Raw genomic sequence first — 15517 nt, 5'->3', positions numbered from 1 at the left:
TAATGAAAGCCCATAGTATTGTATATTCAGCTGAAATCAGTATTTACTATTGTGTATTGGAGTTTGATTAAAGCATGTACTGACCCTGTCATATTTCTTGTGTCAAGTTTATGATAGCATAATTGAAGAATGCAGAAACTTGATTCGACTTCTTAGTTGTAGGAATCCACAATAAACTATTTGGCTGCACATATCTCTTCTCGCACTTAAAGTTGTTCTTTGATGTTAGATTAAATCATAGATAAAAATCCATGCTACTAATTTTGTAACTCATACTTTGTAATTTTATGTTTTATATTGTAATGTATAAATACCAAACAATGTAATGTTGCCTTGTGTGTTGCATGCATTTTACACAATTAATATTGTATTCTTTACATGCATTTAATTAAAAAGGTAATTAGTTGTTCCTAATTTTAGTTATTTTTTATATATTTTTATTAATATTAACAATGTTCAATGCATTAGTGTTATGTTTTTCAGCATCATTTATTTCCTGAAAAGAGTTTAATAAAAAAATGTATGATTTTTAACATCATTTAAAAAAATTAACAAAATATAGGCTTTTATAAAAATAATAAAATAAAAATGTGTAAAATCCGATACCTGGATTTTCAAGTTTCAAAAATCCGATTTCACTCGAGTATCAGCCCAAGTCATAACCCAAGTTAACCTAGCTTGTTAATACGGGTCAATACCAGGCTCAAGTTTGAAACCCAATTCCAATTATACCTGAATACCCAGCTCGGAACCCAGGTGACCACCCCTAGGTTGTGTTATAATCTCCCTTATGCATAAGGCAAAAGTCAATATTGCAAAGACTAGAAAATGGTGTCCAAAAGTTACATTTTTCAAATGGAAAAAGCTTCAAATCAGACATGATATGAATTTGTATTTCACATCCTCCAATAGAAAATGGACACGTAAGATATTCACGTTATTCATCATGCATGCGTGCTCAGGAAACAATTCTCCCCTTTTTGTCTCTCATTTTCCTAACTTGAGTCTAAGAGGTTCCTGCCTGCTGATAGGGGTGAAAACCGACTTATCGGTGCGGTTTTTCATCCAAAATCGAAACCACACCGATGGGTGAAAATGATACAAATCTCGACCGAAACTGACTGGAGAATGGGGAGGAAACCGTCGTCCTCGGTCTCAACGTAACTCCGATCGGTTCGTCGACCTCTTTGGTTGTTGTGTGCACCGTGAGAAAGGGCGACGAAGCCGCAATGACTGAGATTTTTGAGAGAGAGAGAGAGAGATATATATATATATATATGACACCGCAAGGTGAGATTAGAGAGAGAGGGAGGGAGCTGGCGATGGAGGTGACCTTGCGTGGCTGCTTACAGCGCCTTGAGAGAGAGAGAGAGAGAGAGAGAGAGAGAGAGAGAGAGGAGGGGGCGGTGGCAAAATATCTAAAAGTAAAAAGAACAGAAACGGGGAAGAAGAGGAAGAGAACATGCGCTGTGTTAACCCTAGGGTTAAACGGCGCCGTTCCTTTTATTAATTTTTTCAAATACTAAGTCTTAAAACGACGCCGTTTCACGTCAGTTTAAGTGAAACGACGTCGTTTCATATATGTATAATTTAAAATATATATATATTTAAATCATCGGTCGGTTCAGCGGTCCGGCCCAGGTTCAAACCGGGACTGAATCGCTGGACGTCGGTTTTGAATAAAATCTACCGTGTGCCAACCGGTTCTACTCCTGTTCCAGCCGGTTCCGATCTCCGGCGTCAGTTTCGGTCAATTTTTTGTATTTTATACAGCCCTACCTGCTGAGACCCAAATTAGCATGATTGTCAGCAAAGTGAGCAAAACTAAAAACTACACAAGTCTTTTCATCTTAGTCAACAAAAAAGAATCTATTATAAAATATTTTCTTTTTGCATGATACAACTTGCAGAATATTAAAATGATCTAGAAATGAACATGTTTGCATCCAACATAATAAAGGGAAGGAGGAGAAATGGTTTTTTCACAAGGAAAACAACATCTAAATATTAGGGGAGAGGGGAATTTAGTTGTACAAAAATTATTTGTTATTTGATTTTTGTGTTAGGTGTAAAATGCAAACAAAAAAACAAAATTTAGCAGAAAAACTATTTCTGAACCAACTTTAATGTTGTAGTCAAGGAGAACAATATGTTTGCATAATTGCAATCCTTTTCTTTCTTTCCTTTCTTTTTTTCCTTTTTTCTTTTTTTGAGCACTATAATTGTTATGGACGTGTTTCACCGCCATAGATGTACAACCACTTGCAACCAAGGAGTAGAGTAGCTATGGGGTTCGTGGGAACGCCTCTAATACCTAAGTCAATAATCACAGCAAGTAAACTATTTTGAATACCAATAAATTAGATAATAGTTACATACCTGGCTTCTCCATTTATATAGAGCCCATGAAATCTCCATTATTATGTCATAACGGACTCATTTGCTATTTGAAATTCAAACTTGTGGATAAGGGGTTCATCTAATATTTAACTCAAATGATAACCATCTTTATCTAATATAATCCTTAAACGGTTATCTCGTCGGTATTAGGGATGGACTAGACCTTTGGGGTCCGGCCGAGTCCTTATGAAAAATGGGCAAAGAATCTGATAAGCGGCCTAATATTTATAGGGCCTCCCAAGATGTTGTGCCCCCTCCAACAATCCTTTTATTTTTCTTTCAACAATTAAACTGAGTTTCTACTTCCAAATTTCTCCACTTCCAAATTATCAATAAAGACCTAGCATCAAAGGAAAGATTAAAAACTTCTTGACCCACTCACCCATCAGTTGGAATATTTGTAGTAGTCAACTTTAGAGGATATAAAAGGTTTGCCACTATAACCCAAAAGCTGTATACAAATTAACACGTTAGAAAAACTATAAAGACAAAAAGAGCAAATGTTCTTAAAACACAAGTTGCACACTATAACAAGGGGGAGGGGGAGGAAGAACTAGATTATACATCAAAACTTCATGCACAATAAGGTAACATGGAAATTCTATTAACTTTAGCAAATCAAGTTATAGTTGAAAGCAAGTACAATAGAGAATCCTAAAAACAAGTAAGATTGCTTAAACCCAAACAGCTCTACTTCTACATCAAGCCATATACAAAATACCATTCAATTAAACACCCACCAGCTCAACTCATCATCTCAAATGTAACTGCCTCTTATTCATCCATGGGTTATATCTATATTAACAATGTCATAATTTACATAACACAAAACTTTGAATATATAAATAAATCATAAGTCTTGAGTTTCCTACTTCCACTTCCACTGACCAATAGGCACTTTTGCACATCATCCCTTGCACAATTCTATTTTAAGCAAACTTGAATCTGGACAGCCTAGCACATGTGTTAACTGTAATGTCTGGTTCAAAGTTTTAAGACTTCTTCCTAATTAACCTAAGTTTTTAATTGATAAATAGAGTGATTGCATCAGAGGATCCCTATTGTACCATGTCCCATCCAGTTTTTGCACCTACATAAGAGAGCTATTATTGCACAATCCCCAACCAACTTTCTAATTTAAAAATAATTCACAATTTGTATGATACTATTCTAATATGCATATGAAGGGTTCTACAACCAAATGAGAGAATGATGACAGCTAGCTCAAACATGATGAGCCTTTAATTGCACACTAGTCAAAACTTAAAAATGATTGAGATATGGCTATTATAAATAATAAAGAGCAATTGAAAGCAAGTATATGGGCACCAAAAGTCACATAAAATTAATATATATATATATATATATACACACGATATAATAAAGAAACTCATGCATTGTAATGAGCCCACTTCAATAATGAGGTATTCAAGATAGTCACCCTCCAAGAACCAAGAATTGAGGAATAGAAGAGAATAAGATGATTAGAGAAAGAGAATAGAAGGAAGATAGAAGAATGAGCAACAATCTAGAGTTGGCCTCAGTCCCAACTCCCAACCCAAGGAGCTCTTTTATACTTCATTTCATTTATCAAAACACATAGTTTTGCTCTTTACAACATACATGTTATAAATGTGTAAAACCACATCGTTATTTCTGCCACTACTAATTCAAACAATTACATTTTATCTACTCAATATACAAACATTCCCCACACTAAACCAAACGACTACATTTTTCCATTCTACTTCTAACCAACAAAACTAACATTTAACCCATTTCTTCTCGCCAAGAACACTTTACAACCACTACTTAGCCACTTCATAGCCATCAGCAACTCACGCTATACACATGACACACCCCTCCCCTTCAAAGTACCTTGGCCACAAAGTAAGGAAATTTCTCCTGCAACTTCCAATATGATTCTCAAGTGACATCTTCTACTATAGCTCCCTGCCACTGCACTAACACTGCCACAAGTGGTCAATTGTTAAATTTCTTGGTTCTGAATTGTAAAATGGCCTCTGGTTTAGGAACTTACTCTCTTTGCAAATCAATTGAAGGCAAAGTTGAAAGTGGTGAAAATGATTCCCCAACTTATTTTTCAAAGAAGAAACATGAAAAACATGATGGATCAAGGTATCATGTGGCAAGGCAAGCCTGAAGGCTACTTGACCAATCAAATAATAAAGAGATTACTTTTGCAGCTATAAAGGGGTACTTCAATGCCATAAAATATAAGTACTTCAAAAGTCTGTCTACAATCACCAAGATGCATGAATATCCCTTTGAGGAAGGCAAACCTTCAACAAAATCCATAAACAAATCAATCTAAATCTACTGGGGGTATAGGCAAAGGTTGTAACAAACCTACAGGGTGAATATTCTTAACTTTATTTCTTTGATAGACATCACATTCTTTGATGTATTGTCTAACTTCCCTTTTCATTCTTGGCTAATAAAAATCACTCATAGCTCGCTGTAATGACTTCTGAAATCCTGAATATATTGCAGCAAGGCTAGCATGGAAAAAAGTGCATAATGTTTAACTTCAACTCAGAACAGCTTGGCACATATATTCTCTCATTTTTAAACAAAAGCCCACGTCTTAAGGAAAATGCAAAAGTGGATGGTGAGCCACTCTGCGAAAAACTTAGCTGTTGTTGTGCGACCTCATAATGTACATAAGCTTGCTTCAATTCTTCCAACCAAGTTGGAGTGAGAAAAGAAATGGCAGATAGCATGTTGAAGTTTTCTGAAACATCCACTCTAGAGAATGCATCAACCACCTTATTGTCAACCCATTTTTTATATTTAATAGAAAATTCATAACCTGATAACTTGGAAATCCATTTCTATTGAGCTGTTGTGGCCACCTTCTACTCAAGCAAGTACTTCAAACTGTGATGGTCTATCTTAATGACAAAGGCATTGCCTAACAGATATGGCCTCCATTTCGTAACAGCTATCACCAATGCCAATAACTCTTTTTCATACGTTGACAAGGGGAGATTCTTATCTTTATGAGCTTGACTTAAAAATGCTATTGGCCTCTGATTCTGTATTAAAACTGCTCGCACTCCTCCACCATAATTATTACACTAAATTACAAACTTCTGCATAAAATCTAGCAAGAACAACAATGGAGGACTTGTTACAGCCTACTTCAATAGCTGAAATGCACCATTTGCTTCAACAGACCACTTAAATGCATCCTTCTTCAATAGGATAGTCAAAGGTGCTACTACTTGACTATACCCCTTAATAAACTTCCTATAATAGCCTATCAGCCCTAGAAAACTTCTTAAAAACTTGACATTCTTAGGAACTGTCAACTTAACATAGCCTCAAGCTTCCTAGGATCAACCTTTACCCCATTCTTAGAAATCAAATTGCCCAAATATTCAATCTTAGTGCAGAAATGGCATTTGAACTTCTTTACATACAACTGATTCTTCTCTAATGTCTCCAACACAGTAGCCAAATGGGATAGATGGGATTTCCAATCCTTATTGTAGACAAATATATCATCAAAAAATACTTTAACAAATTGCCTCAAGAATGACTTGAACACATCAGTCGTAAGAGCTTGGAATGTTAATGGGGCATTTGTGAGTCTAAATGGCATTACAAAGAACTCATAATACCCCTCATGTGTTCTAAAAGCTATCTTATGTACATCTTAAGCTTTCATACAAATTTGGTAATAGCCTGACTTGAGGTCAAGTTTGGAAAAAATAGTAGAACCAAATAGTTCGTCTAATAATTCATCCACAACTGGAATGAAATATTTTTCTTTAACAATGGCAGCATTTAAAACTCTATAGTTGATATACATTCTCAATGAACCATCAAGTTTTCTAGAACTGGAGAAGAGAATGGTGACTGACTAGGTCTGATCACCTCAAATTTCAACAATTCAACAACTATCTTTTCAATTTCAATTTTCTAAAAATAAGGATATCTATAGGGTCGAAGACTTACTGCCATTGAATCATTCTTGAGCAATATATGATGATCTTTAGATCTTTGGGGTGGCAAACCAATAGGTTCATAAAAAACCTTAGTGTGCTTCTGCAACAAGTCAGGAATCTCTTGTTTCTCTTAAGTCCCAATTACATTGTCCTCAGAAGACATCAACTGCAACTAGAACCCTTTTGACCCTATCTTTGCAACACTAGAAACTTATTTATCATCAACTAACTCAACATTCTATGTAAGGCCCTTTAAACAAACTGGCCTACCTCTATATGGGAATTCCATCTTTAATTCTGCAAAATTCCAAAGTATTGGACCTAAGGACAACAACCACTGTATTCCCAATATAACAACACAATCCCTGGGATCTAATGCAAAAAATCCCATAGCAAAAAAAGTACCTTGCACATTCACAGCAACGTCAGAAATCTTCTATTTACTACTTAACATATCCACATTTGCTACTTGTACCTGAATCATATGATCCATTTTTAAAGACATGCCACATTTAGAAACTACTACAATATTCACAAAGTTATGGGTACTACCAGTATCAATCAATATTACCACCTTTTTTTTTTATTTTATTAATGTAGCTCATTACCCTCATAGTTTTAGGGTTAGGAGTTCCCACCATCACCTGCAAATAAATAGAAGCTATATTGTCATGTCCTTCTATTTCTTCCACTGCATTCTCAATCACTGCTTCACCATCAAATGCTTCACAGCTAAAACTGTCAAAAATTCTCATATCATTTATCAAATACAATCATGGTTTCACACACTTAGGACCCTGTTGCCACTTATCCTTACCAAAGTAACATAAACAATTTTTCTTTCTTTCCTGCATTTGGACATCAAATATTTTCTAATAAGGCGGCTTTGTAGTAGGCAAGGACTTAAGTGTACCTAAGATGGTTTTCATGGGGCTACTTTTAGATCCTCCCCACTCAGAACTACTCTGATTAGACTCCAATGAACCACTTTTCCACGACCTCCTTGTACTCCATATGTATTGCTCTTGGATTTTGGCCAATCCAAAAGCATCATTTAAAGTTATAGGCTTCAACATCCTCACAAGCAGTCTAACTTTTTCACGTAAGCCACTTAAAAAAAAAAAAAAACTCAATTTATTCTTTTCTGAAATTCCCTTGATTCTATTAGACAACAACTCAAACTTGGTTTTGTAACAAGTAACAAAACTTACTTGCTTCAATCTTGTCAGTGCCTTCATTGGATCATCATATCTAGAAGATCCAAACCTCACTTGCACAGCTTGAGTAAACATTTCTCATGAGTGAAAAGTCTCAGCCTCACTTGCATCTTGGAACCAAACTAAAGCATTGTCATCCATATGGAAGATGCAAAAACAATTCTTTGCCCAAGTGGTACTTGGTGATAAAGAAAATACTAGTTGGCCCTATAAATCCAAGCAGATGGGTTCTTGCCCCCAAATCTTAGAAAATCCAACTTTATCCCCTTATGAAAAGTTCTGTCTCCTACCTCTCGAAACTGCAATTATCCAATGCCTTCATTCACATCAAGATTACACCCATTACCAAGATTCACATTTTCTTGAAGATTTCTCACTACATTACCATTTGCTTCAAAACCATTACAAGAAATCTTAGAAATCTACTGTAACAACTCATTAAAATTCTTGTCTGAATTCTTTCTATCCATTTGAGCCGCTTATTTCTGTTTAACCATCAAATAAATGGTGTCTTCAATCTACTTCAATTGCCTCTCTTTCTATCTCAGGTTATTAACTAAATCAAGAATATGTACATAGGATCATGTACCCTCAACCATGGTACACTGACAATCTAATACCAATTGTAATGAGCCCTCTTCAGTAATGACGCATTCGAGGTAGTCACCCTCCAAGAACCAAGAATTGATGAATAGAAGAGAAGAAGATGATTAGAGAAAGAGAAGAGAAGGAAGATACAAGACTGAGCAACAATTCAAAGTTGACCTCAATCCCAACCCACGAAGCTCTGTTATACTTTATTTCATTTATCAAAATACATCGTTTTGCTCTTTACAATATACATGTTATAAACTTGTAAAACGACTTTGTAATACTACTAATTCAAACGACTACGTTTTATCTATATAATATACAAGCATTCCTTACACTAAACTAAATGACTACGCTTTTCCATTCTATGTATAACTAACAAAACTGATATTTAACCCATTTCTTACTGCCAAGAACACTTCACAACCACTGCTTAGCTACTTTAGAGCCATCATCAACTCACCCTAGACACATGACATGCATGCGCATATTTAATACAAGAATTACCTGATCCCTTCATGACAATAAAATAAATTAATATGAACATAGAGATATAGCAAAACAATGGCCATCAAAAAATGAGAGAGAGATTTACCTGACCCTAGCTTCCAATTAGTGCCGGACCCATGTTGTCCATGGCTCCCAAAACTTTGTGAAAACATAATTACTCCCTTACATTTTATGCATAATTCTACAAATATAGAAAATTCCCGCAACAAATTTTACAATTTTCTTATAATCTTTAAAATTTTTTAAAATTTTAATATACCTAGAAATATCTCTCTCCAATTTTTTTTTTTTTTTATAGTCTCAAATTTTTGTTTAATTTCTATATATTATCCATTTTCAAGGATGTGGCTTCTCCAAAATTAAAATTAAAACTAAATTTAGGAAAAATAATAAACTTATTAATATGGATCCCAAAATTTTTTATTATACAATATGGAGTTTTTTAATATGGAATCTAAAGTGAAAGTACAAGAAAGATTATTTAAGGTCGATAATTTACAAGAAGAATAGTTTGTAGTCATATTTTTATGATTTTTTAATCTCTTTTTAATTTATATAAGATAAATGATGTTTGCAGCCATAGGATGTGCATGTCTCGCTCACTTCCTTTGAAAAAATAAGTAAATATAGAACTTGTATGGAAAAAAAATTATTTTTTAATTGTGCCCTCCACTTTTTTTTTTTTTTTTAAATGGAGTGCCTAGAGTTTGCATACCCTAAGCTTGTATTTAACATTACTCTTTATATAAATGTGTCACACAGTAGAAAAGTTGGCCCTCATTGATGCAATTGCTAGTTCCACCACTATTTCCAATTACTCCTCACCATACAAACATTAAGGCTTCATTTGGATGATGAACATATTTGAGATAAGTTTATTTTTAGATTGCCTCCGACATCCAAACACAAGTTTCACTTTTATTGAATGTATTTCAATTTTCAACTCATCTTTGGGCCCCACACTGACAAACATCAGATCACCCTTTCTATTCTTTCATTTCCCATAGCTCGGTTTCTTCTTTCCATCCCTTGATTTTCGTGTTTCTATCTGTGGGCTTTATACAAATGTGAAAGAATGGAACGCGGCTGCATGCTTTTTTTTTTTTTTTAGTTTACCAGTTGCACCAGCTGTGACATATCATGTCAGGTGGGTCCCATATATTTACAACTTCTCCTAAATATATTTAAACTTATCTTAACATCCAGATACACTTAAACACATTTTAAGTAGATCATACAAAACTCATTCAACTATCTCAACTCATTACTATTCATAAAGAACTCAGATTAACTCAACCCAGTTTAACATCCAAACACAATCTAAAAGTTACAACAACTAGTGGTAATGATTTATCGGTCAAGGGATGGAGAGGAGTGAGCATTGACAACTAGGGATACAATCCCCTAGTAATATTCTTCGACCAGAAAGTTGCATCCCTAAGTCATGAGTAATAAACACCGTTGAAAATTGATTAGTGGTTGTTGCTTGAGTACAAGGTTTTTGACAGTTAGAATTCTCATTAGTAGTAGTTCTTTTTTCTCAAGCCACATGTGGGTTTCGCCCAGAAAGGACGTTTGCTGTGAAATGGAGAGACGAATATCTTTAGGAGTGTAACCGATCAGATTTGGTCTGGTTTTGAACAATATTTGGGACCGAACCAGTATACATCAGCTTTACATTTTAGAAAACTGATTACGCACCGGTTACTCTTCTAAATCGGTACCTTCGGTATTACCGGTTATGTCCAGTTTTCTAGTTTAATAGTATTAATATATATATATATATATATATATATATATATTAGTCTAGGGTTTGTTTCACGTTCTTTGCATGGCTGCCGTGAGTGGCTTTGATGGCCCTATGCTGCTGGCGGCCAACCGATCATTTGCAGAACTGGTTTCTGCAGCCCCTTAGCCGATTCCTAATGTGCAGCTGCCACCAAGGGCTCATAAAACCATGGATGGAGAAATTTATTTCCTGTTTTCAAAGGAGGAGATGTTGAAGTCGACTGAACCTTTTCAGTTCTGACTGGTGCTGAAGTTCCTTAGGCAGAGACCATCGTTGGATGCGATTAGGATATTCATTAAAAATAGATGGGGTTTATCTGGTGTGGCGATGGTTTCAGCCATGAGAAGGCCACGGAATGTGTTTGTCCGGTTAACATCGAAGGAGGATTTTAACAAGGCATTCTCGAGGGAAGCTTGTGACATAAATAGGGTGGTTTACCGTTCGTTTCATTGGACGCCTGATTTTTCTGAGGAGGAGGAGCCATCGGTGGTTCCCGTTTGGATATTTCTCCCTGGGTTGGCTCCGAATTTTTATCACCCATCTATCTTGAAAAGCATCACGTCACCTATTGGAAAGCTTATTCGGATTGACAATGCTACAAGGTGTGCCACTAGAACAGATGGTGCAAGGGTCTGCTTGGATGTTGCTAAATCCCCCCTGGATTCGTTCTAGATTGGTGCGCCATCTTGTCCTACAAGTCAGTTGCAGGAGATTGTATATGAGACGATGCCGGCTTTTTGCTCTCTATGTAAAGTACAGGGCCATAACTTGAAGACATGTAAGAAGGGTGTTTTACCGAAGGATAAAGGGAAAAAACAGGTTCGGATGGAATATCAGATTGTGCCGAAACAGTTAAAAGAGGTGGAGTCATCGGGTTTGAACATTGCAGTGCAAGAAGTGGCTGAGCAGTGTACGTCGGATGTGGTAGTGGTGAGCAAGGTTGAGCCTATAATTAATACGGAAGAACAGAAAGTGGAAGAAGTACAACGGAAGGAGCTACAGGGTCACGGTTCTGAAGATAAGGTAACGGCTGCTAATGCAGAGGCTCTATGCTCTGTTTCGGCGGTGATGGTGCCAGTGAATTCAGAGGTGCTGGAAAGGCCATGTTTTGATTCCGTGGAGGTGGTCCCAAGAGCAGTGGAGTGCAGTGAGATAGCTTAAGATTATCCAATGGTGCACGTACAGAGTATGACTGAAGAACCGGGTATAGAAGACGCTATGGGGCATGCGGAGAATGATGATGTTGTGCACGTACAGAGTATAACTGAAGAACTGGGGCTGCTTCTAGTTGATGTGTCTCAGGAGGATCTTGTTTCCATTGTGGTAGCCCATGCAGAACAGGTACGTGACCTTCAGTCGGTTGAGCCGAGTACAGAGAAGGAGATGATAGGGGACAGTAATGTTCTTATGGCTTGTCTTTCGGATCCGGAGATGGGGGAGGGAAAAATTGTTTTGCATAATGATGTGTCCTCTGATTCGGATATAAGGGAGGGAGTAAAAAAACAGAGTGAGGATGGTCACAAAAAATTACGCAGTAGTAAACTGGTAATTACCCGTGCCTCTAAATTGAATCTATGATTAGTCCAATATTGTATTGGAATGTTAGAGGGGTGAAGTCTTCTAAAAGTAGGTTGAAAAAAATTATGAAAGTATATAAGCTGAAGATGTTTGTGATTGTGGAACCTTTTTTATGTGATGAACAAATGGATGAAGTTAAAAAAATGCTTGGTTTTGATTATGGGTTTTCAAATGGTGCGTGGAATAGGAAATTGTGGATGTTGTGGATGAAAGATGTTAATGTAAGTATGGTTAGTTGTGGAAGCCAACAAATTTCTGTTCTTGTGGCTAATGGTGGGATGAAGTGTAAAATTTCTTTTGTTTATGCTAAATATTTATGTGAGCAATGGAGGGTGTTGTGGGATGAGCTTGCAAGGGAGAGTAATTCTAATGATCCTTGGTTGGTAACAGGGGATTTTAATATTATAGCGAATGATGGGGAAAGACGTGGTGGTAGGCCTCGACCTGTGGTGGCCATGGAGGAGTTTAATTCTTAGATACATAATTGTGGTTTAATGGAATTGAAATTTTTGGGTAAGAGTTATTCATGGTGCAATGGGCATGCCGAAAATTCAAGGAGTTGGGCTCGTTTTGATCGTTCCTTGGTTAATCAACATTTTCTTGGTGCTTTTCCGGATTCAGTTATGAGATATTTACCTCGTACATCATTGGATCATGCTCCTATGGTCATTTCATTAGTGAAGAGTTTTGAAGGCTATGGGCCGGCGCCTTTTCATTTTCAGCAAATGTGGGTGGATCATGTTGATTTTGTTAGATGTGTTCGTGAGGCTTGGGACCAAAATGATGCTGGTGGTGCTCTCATGAAAATGGTGGCAAAATTAAAAAGGGTGAGAGTTGCTCTAAAAGCATGGAATAAGGTAGTTTTTGGGTGGACGAGTGGGCACATTCAGGAGTTGGAGGCTCGTATAGAGAGGCTGGATGAACAGTTGCAAGTGAGATGAAGAAGATGTGGAGCTGGACCTGTTGGCTTCAAAGATGGAACTGGACACCTGGACTAATCGTGAAGAGATCCGGTTGGCTCAGTGTGCCAAAGTTAGATGGTGGAAACATGGCGATAAAAATTCCAGGTATTTTCATGCTCTTCTTAATAAAAGGAAGCAAACTAGGATTATGGAGATGAGTCTGTCTAATGGTACTACGTTAAAAACACCGCAAGATATTCATGATGGTGCTGTGAAATATTTCATAGATTTTTTGGGTCAATCTAATCGTGTAGTACTTCCAGATTTGGGGGATTTAGTGTCTAATGTGATCTCGGATGAGGATAATTTAAGGCTTTGTTCTTTGCCTACCGAAGAAGAGGTGAAACAAGCTGTTTTCAGTATTCCTATAGAGAGTAGTCCTGGCCTGGATGGGTTTGGTTCAGGATTCTATTGTGCTTGTTGGGATATTGTGCGTGTAGAGGTGGTGGAGGCTGTAAGGGATTTTTTTAAGGGAGTTCCTCTCCCTAGATTTTCTATGACTTTTTTTGTTGTGCTTATTCCAAAAATGGCTCAGCCAACGGGATTTAATAAGTTCCATCCTATCAGTTTATGTTCTGTTTTCTACAAAATCTGCACTAAGGTTTTGGTGGCAAGGTTTGCCCCTTTATTGCCTGCTATGATCTCCTCTGAACAATGCGCTTTTATTCAATGTAGAAGCATTTTTGATAATATTAGTCTCACACAAGAGATGGTGCATTCTCTTAACAAAAAGGTTTTGGGTGGTAATGTTATTTTGAAGATTGATATGGCCAAAGCTTATGATAGAGTGGAGTGGGAGTTTTTGTTACATGTGTTGGCAGGATTTGGTTTTTCTCCTTCTGTTAAGGCTCTAATTAAAAATTGTATTGCGTCGCCTTGGTATTCAGTCATGATGAATGAGATGGCTCATGGTTTTTTTCAAGGAGGGCGCGGGCTGAGACAGGGGGATCCTTTATCTTCATATCTTTTTATCATTATGGAGAAAGTTTTTTCCCGTTTACTTCGGAAGAGTTTTTTATGTGGTAATATTATGAGTTTTTCGCATCTGAGAAGTGCGTCTCTTGTTTTTCACCTTCTTTATGCAGATGATGTAGTTATATTCACAAATAGAAGGAAAAAGTCGATGCGAGAATTGATGAAGGTTATTAAGACTTATGAGTCTTGGTCCGGGCAATGAGTGAGTAAGGAGAAGACGGCAATATATTTTGCGAAGCAATTCTCTACAAGGCGGAAGAGGGATCTGATGAATATCACTGGTTTTATAGAAGGCAATTTTCCTTTTACCTATCTTGATGCACCGATTGTTACTGGAAGGCTTACAAATTTACATTTGGATCCTATTTAGGGGTCCGCCCCCCGCTACCCCGCCCCCGTCCGCCCCGCCTTGGCATGGACTGACGGGGTACCCCGCACCGCACATGCCGGGGCGGGGTCCCCCGCCCCGCATGAAATATCCTAAGCGGGGGCGGGGGGCGGGGGGCGGGCAAGGCTCAACCCCGCTCCACTTTTCCCCCGCCCTGCACTTCAGTTTATCTTTATAAATATATATATTTATATTTATAAATATATATTTATATTTTACAAATTGTATATATATAAATATATATTACAATTTGTTAGACTTGTTTACAAGAGTCACAAGAGAGTGAGACTTGTTCACAAGATTGCAAATGGCATGGGCACCCTAGGCCACCTTATATAGAACTCCAATGTCATACAAGAGTCTTACTTGAACAATGTGGGACTTAACAGACTCTTGTGAACAAGTCTAGCAAATTTAAAAATTAATAACATAATTTTTATGTTAATAGTTTTTAAATTATTATTATATATAAATTTTAATTTACGATTTAATTATATAATAATTTGGTTCTAAAAAAAATATTTTTTAGACCCAAAATATTTTTTTAAACCCAACAGAACATAGTGTTCCTGAAGTGGGCGGGGGGGCAGGTGGATGGTGTGTTCGCCCCGCCCCCGCCTCCCGGGGGCGGGGTGTGGGATAGAATATCCATCCCCCCGCATATGCGAGGGCGAGGTGCGGGGAAGGGGTGCCCCCGCACCCGCATATGCGGGTAGCACCCCTAATCCTATTCTTAATCGGGTGAGGAATAAGCTTGGGGGGTGGAAATTGAAGTGTCTCTTGGTTGGGGGCAAATTGATTTTGTTGAAGCATGTTTTGTCGAGTATGCCAATTCATATTATGTCTATCCTTCAATTGCCAAAAGGGATTTTGAAAATTCTAAACAAGCTGCTTAGTTCATTTTTTTGGGGTGAAAAAGATGGTAAGGGGAAAAAGAAATGGGTGGGATGGAAGTCGATGTGTAAGCCGATTGAAGAGGGGGGAATTGGGCTGCGTGATTTTGATAAGGTACAGCATTCTTTACACATGAAATTTGCATGAAAAATTATGACTAGGAGTGATCTTTGGTCACAATTTTTTCGTGCTAAATATGTTGGGGATAACCATATCTCTTTAATGGATCCTAAGAAGGG

This window comes from Carya illinoinensis, chromosome 6 (genome assembly GCF_018687715.1).
Source record: "Carya illinoinensis cultivar Pawnee chromosome 6, C.illinoinensisPawnee_v1, whole genome shotgun sequence".
NCBI lineage: Eukaryota > Viridiplantae > Streptophyta > Magnoliopsida > Fagales > Juglandaceae > Carya > Carya illinoinensis.
Note: the sequence above shows the minus strand (reverse complement) of the source record.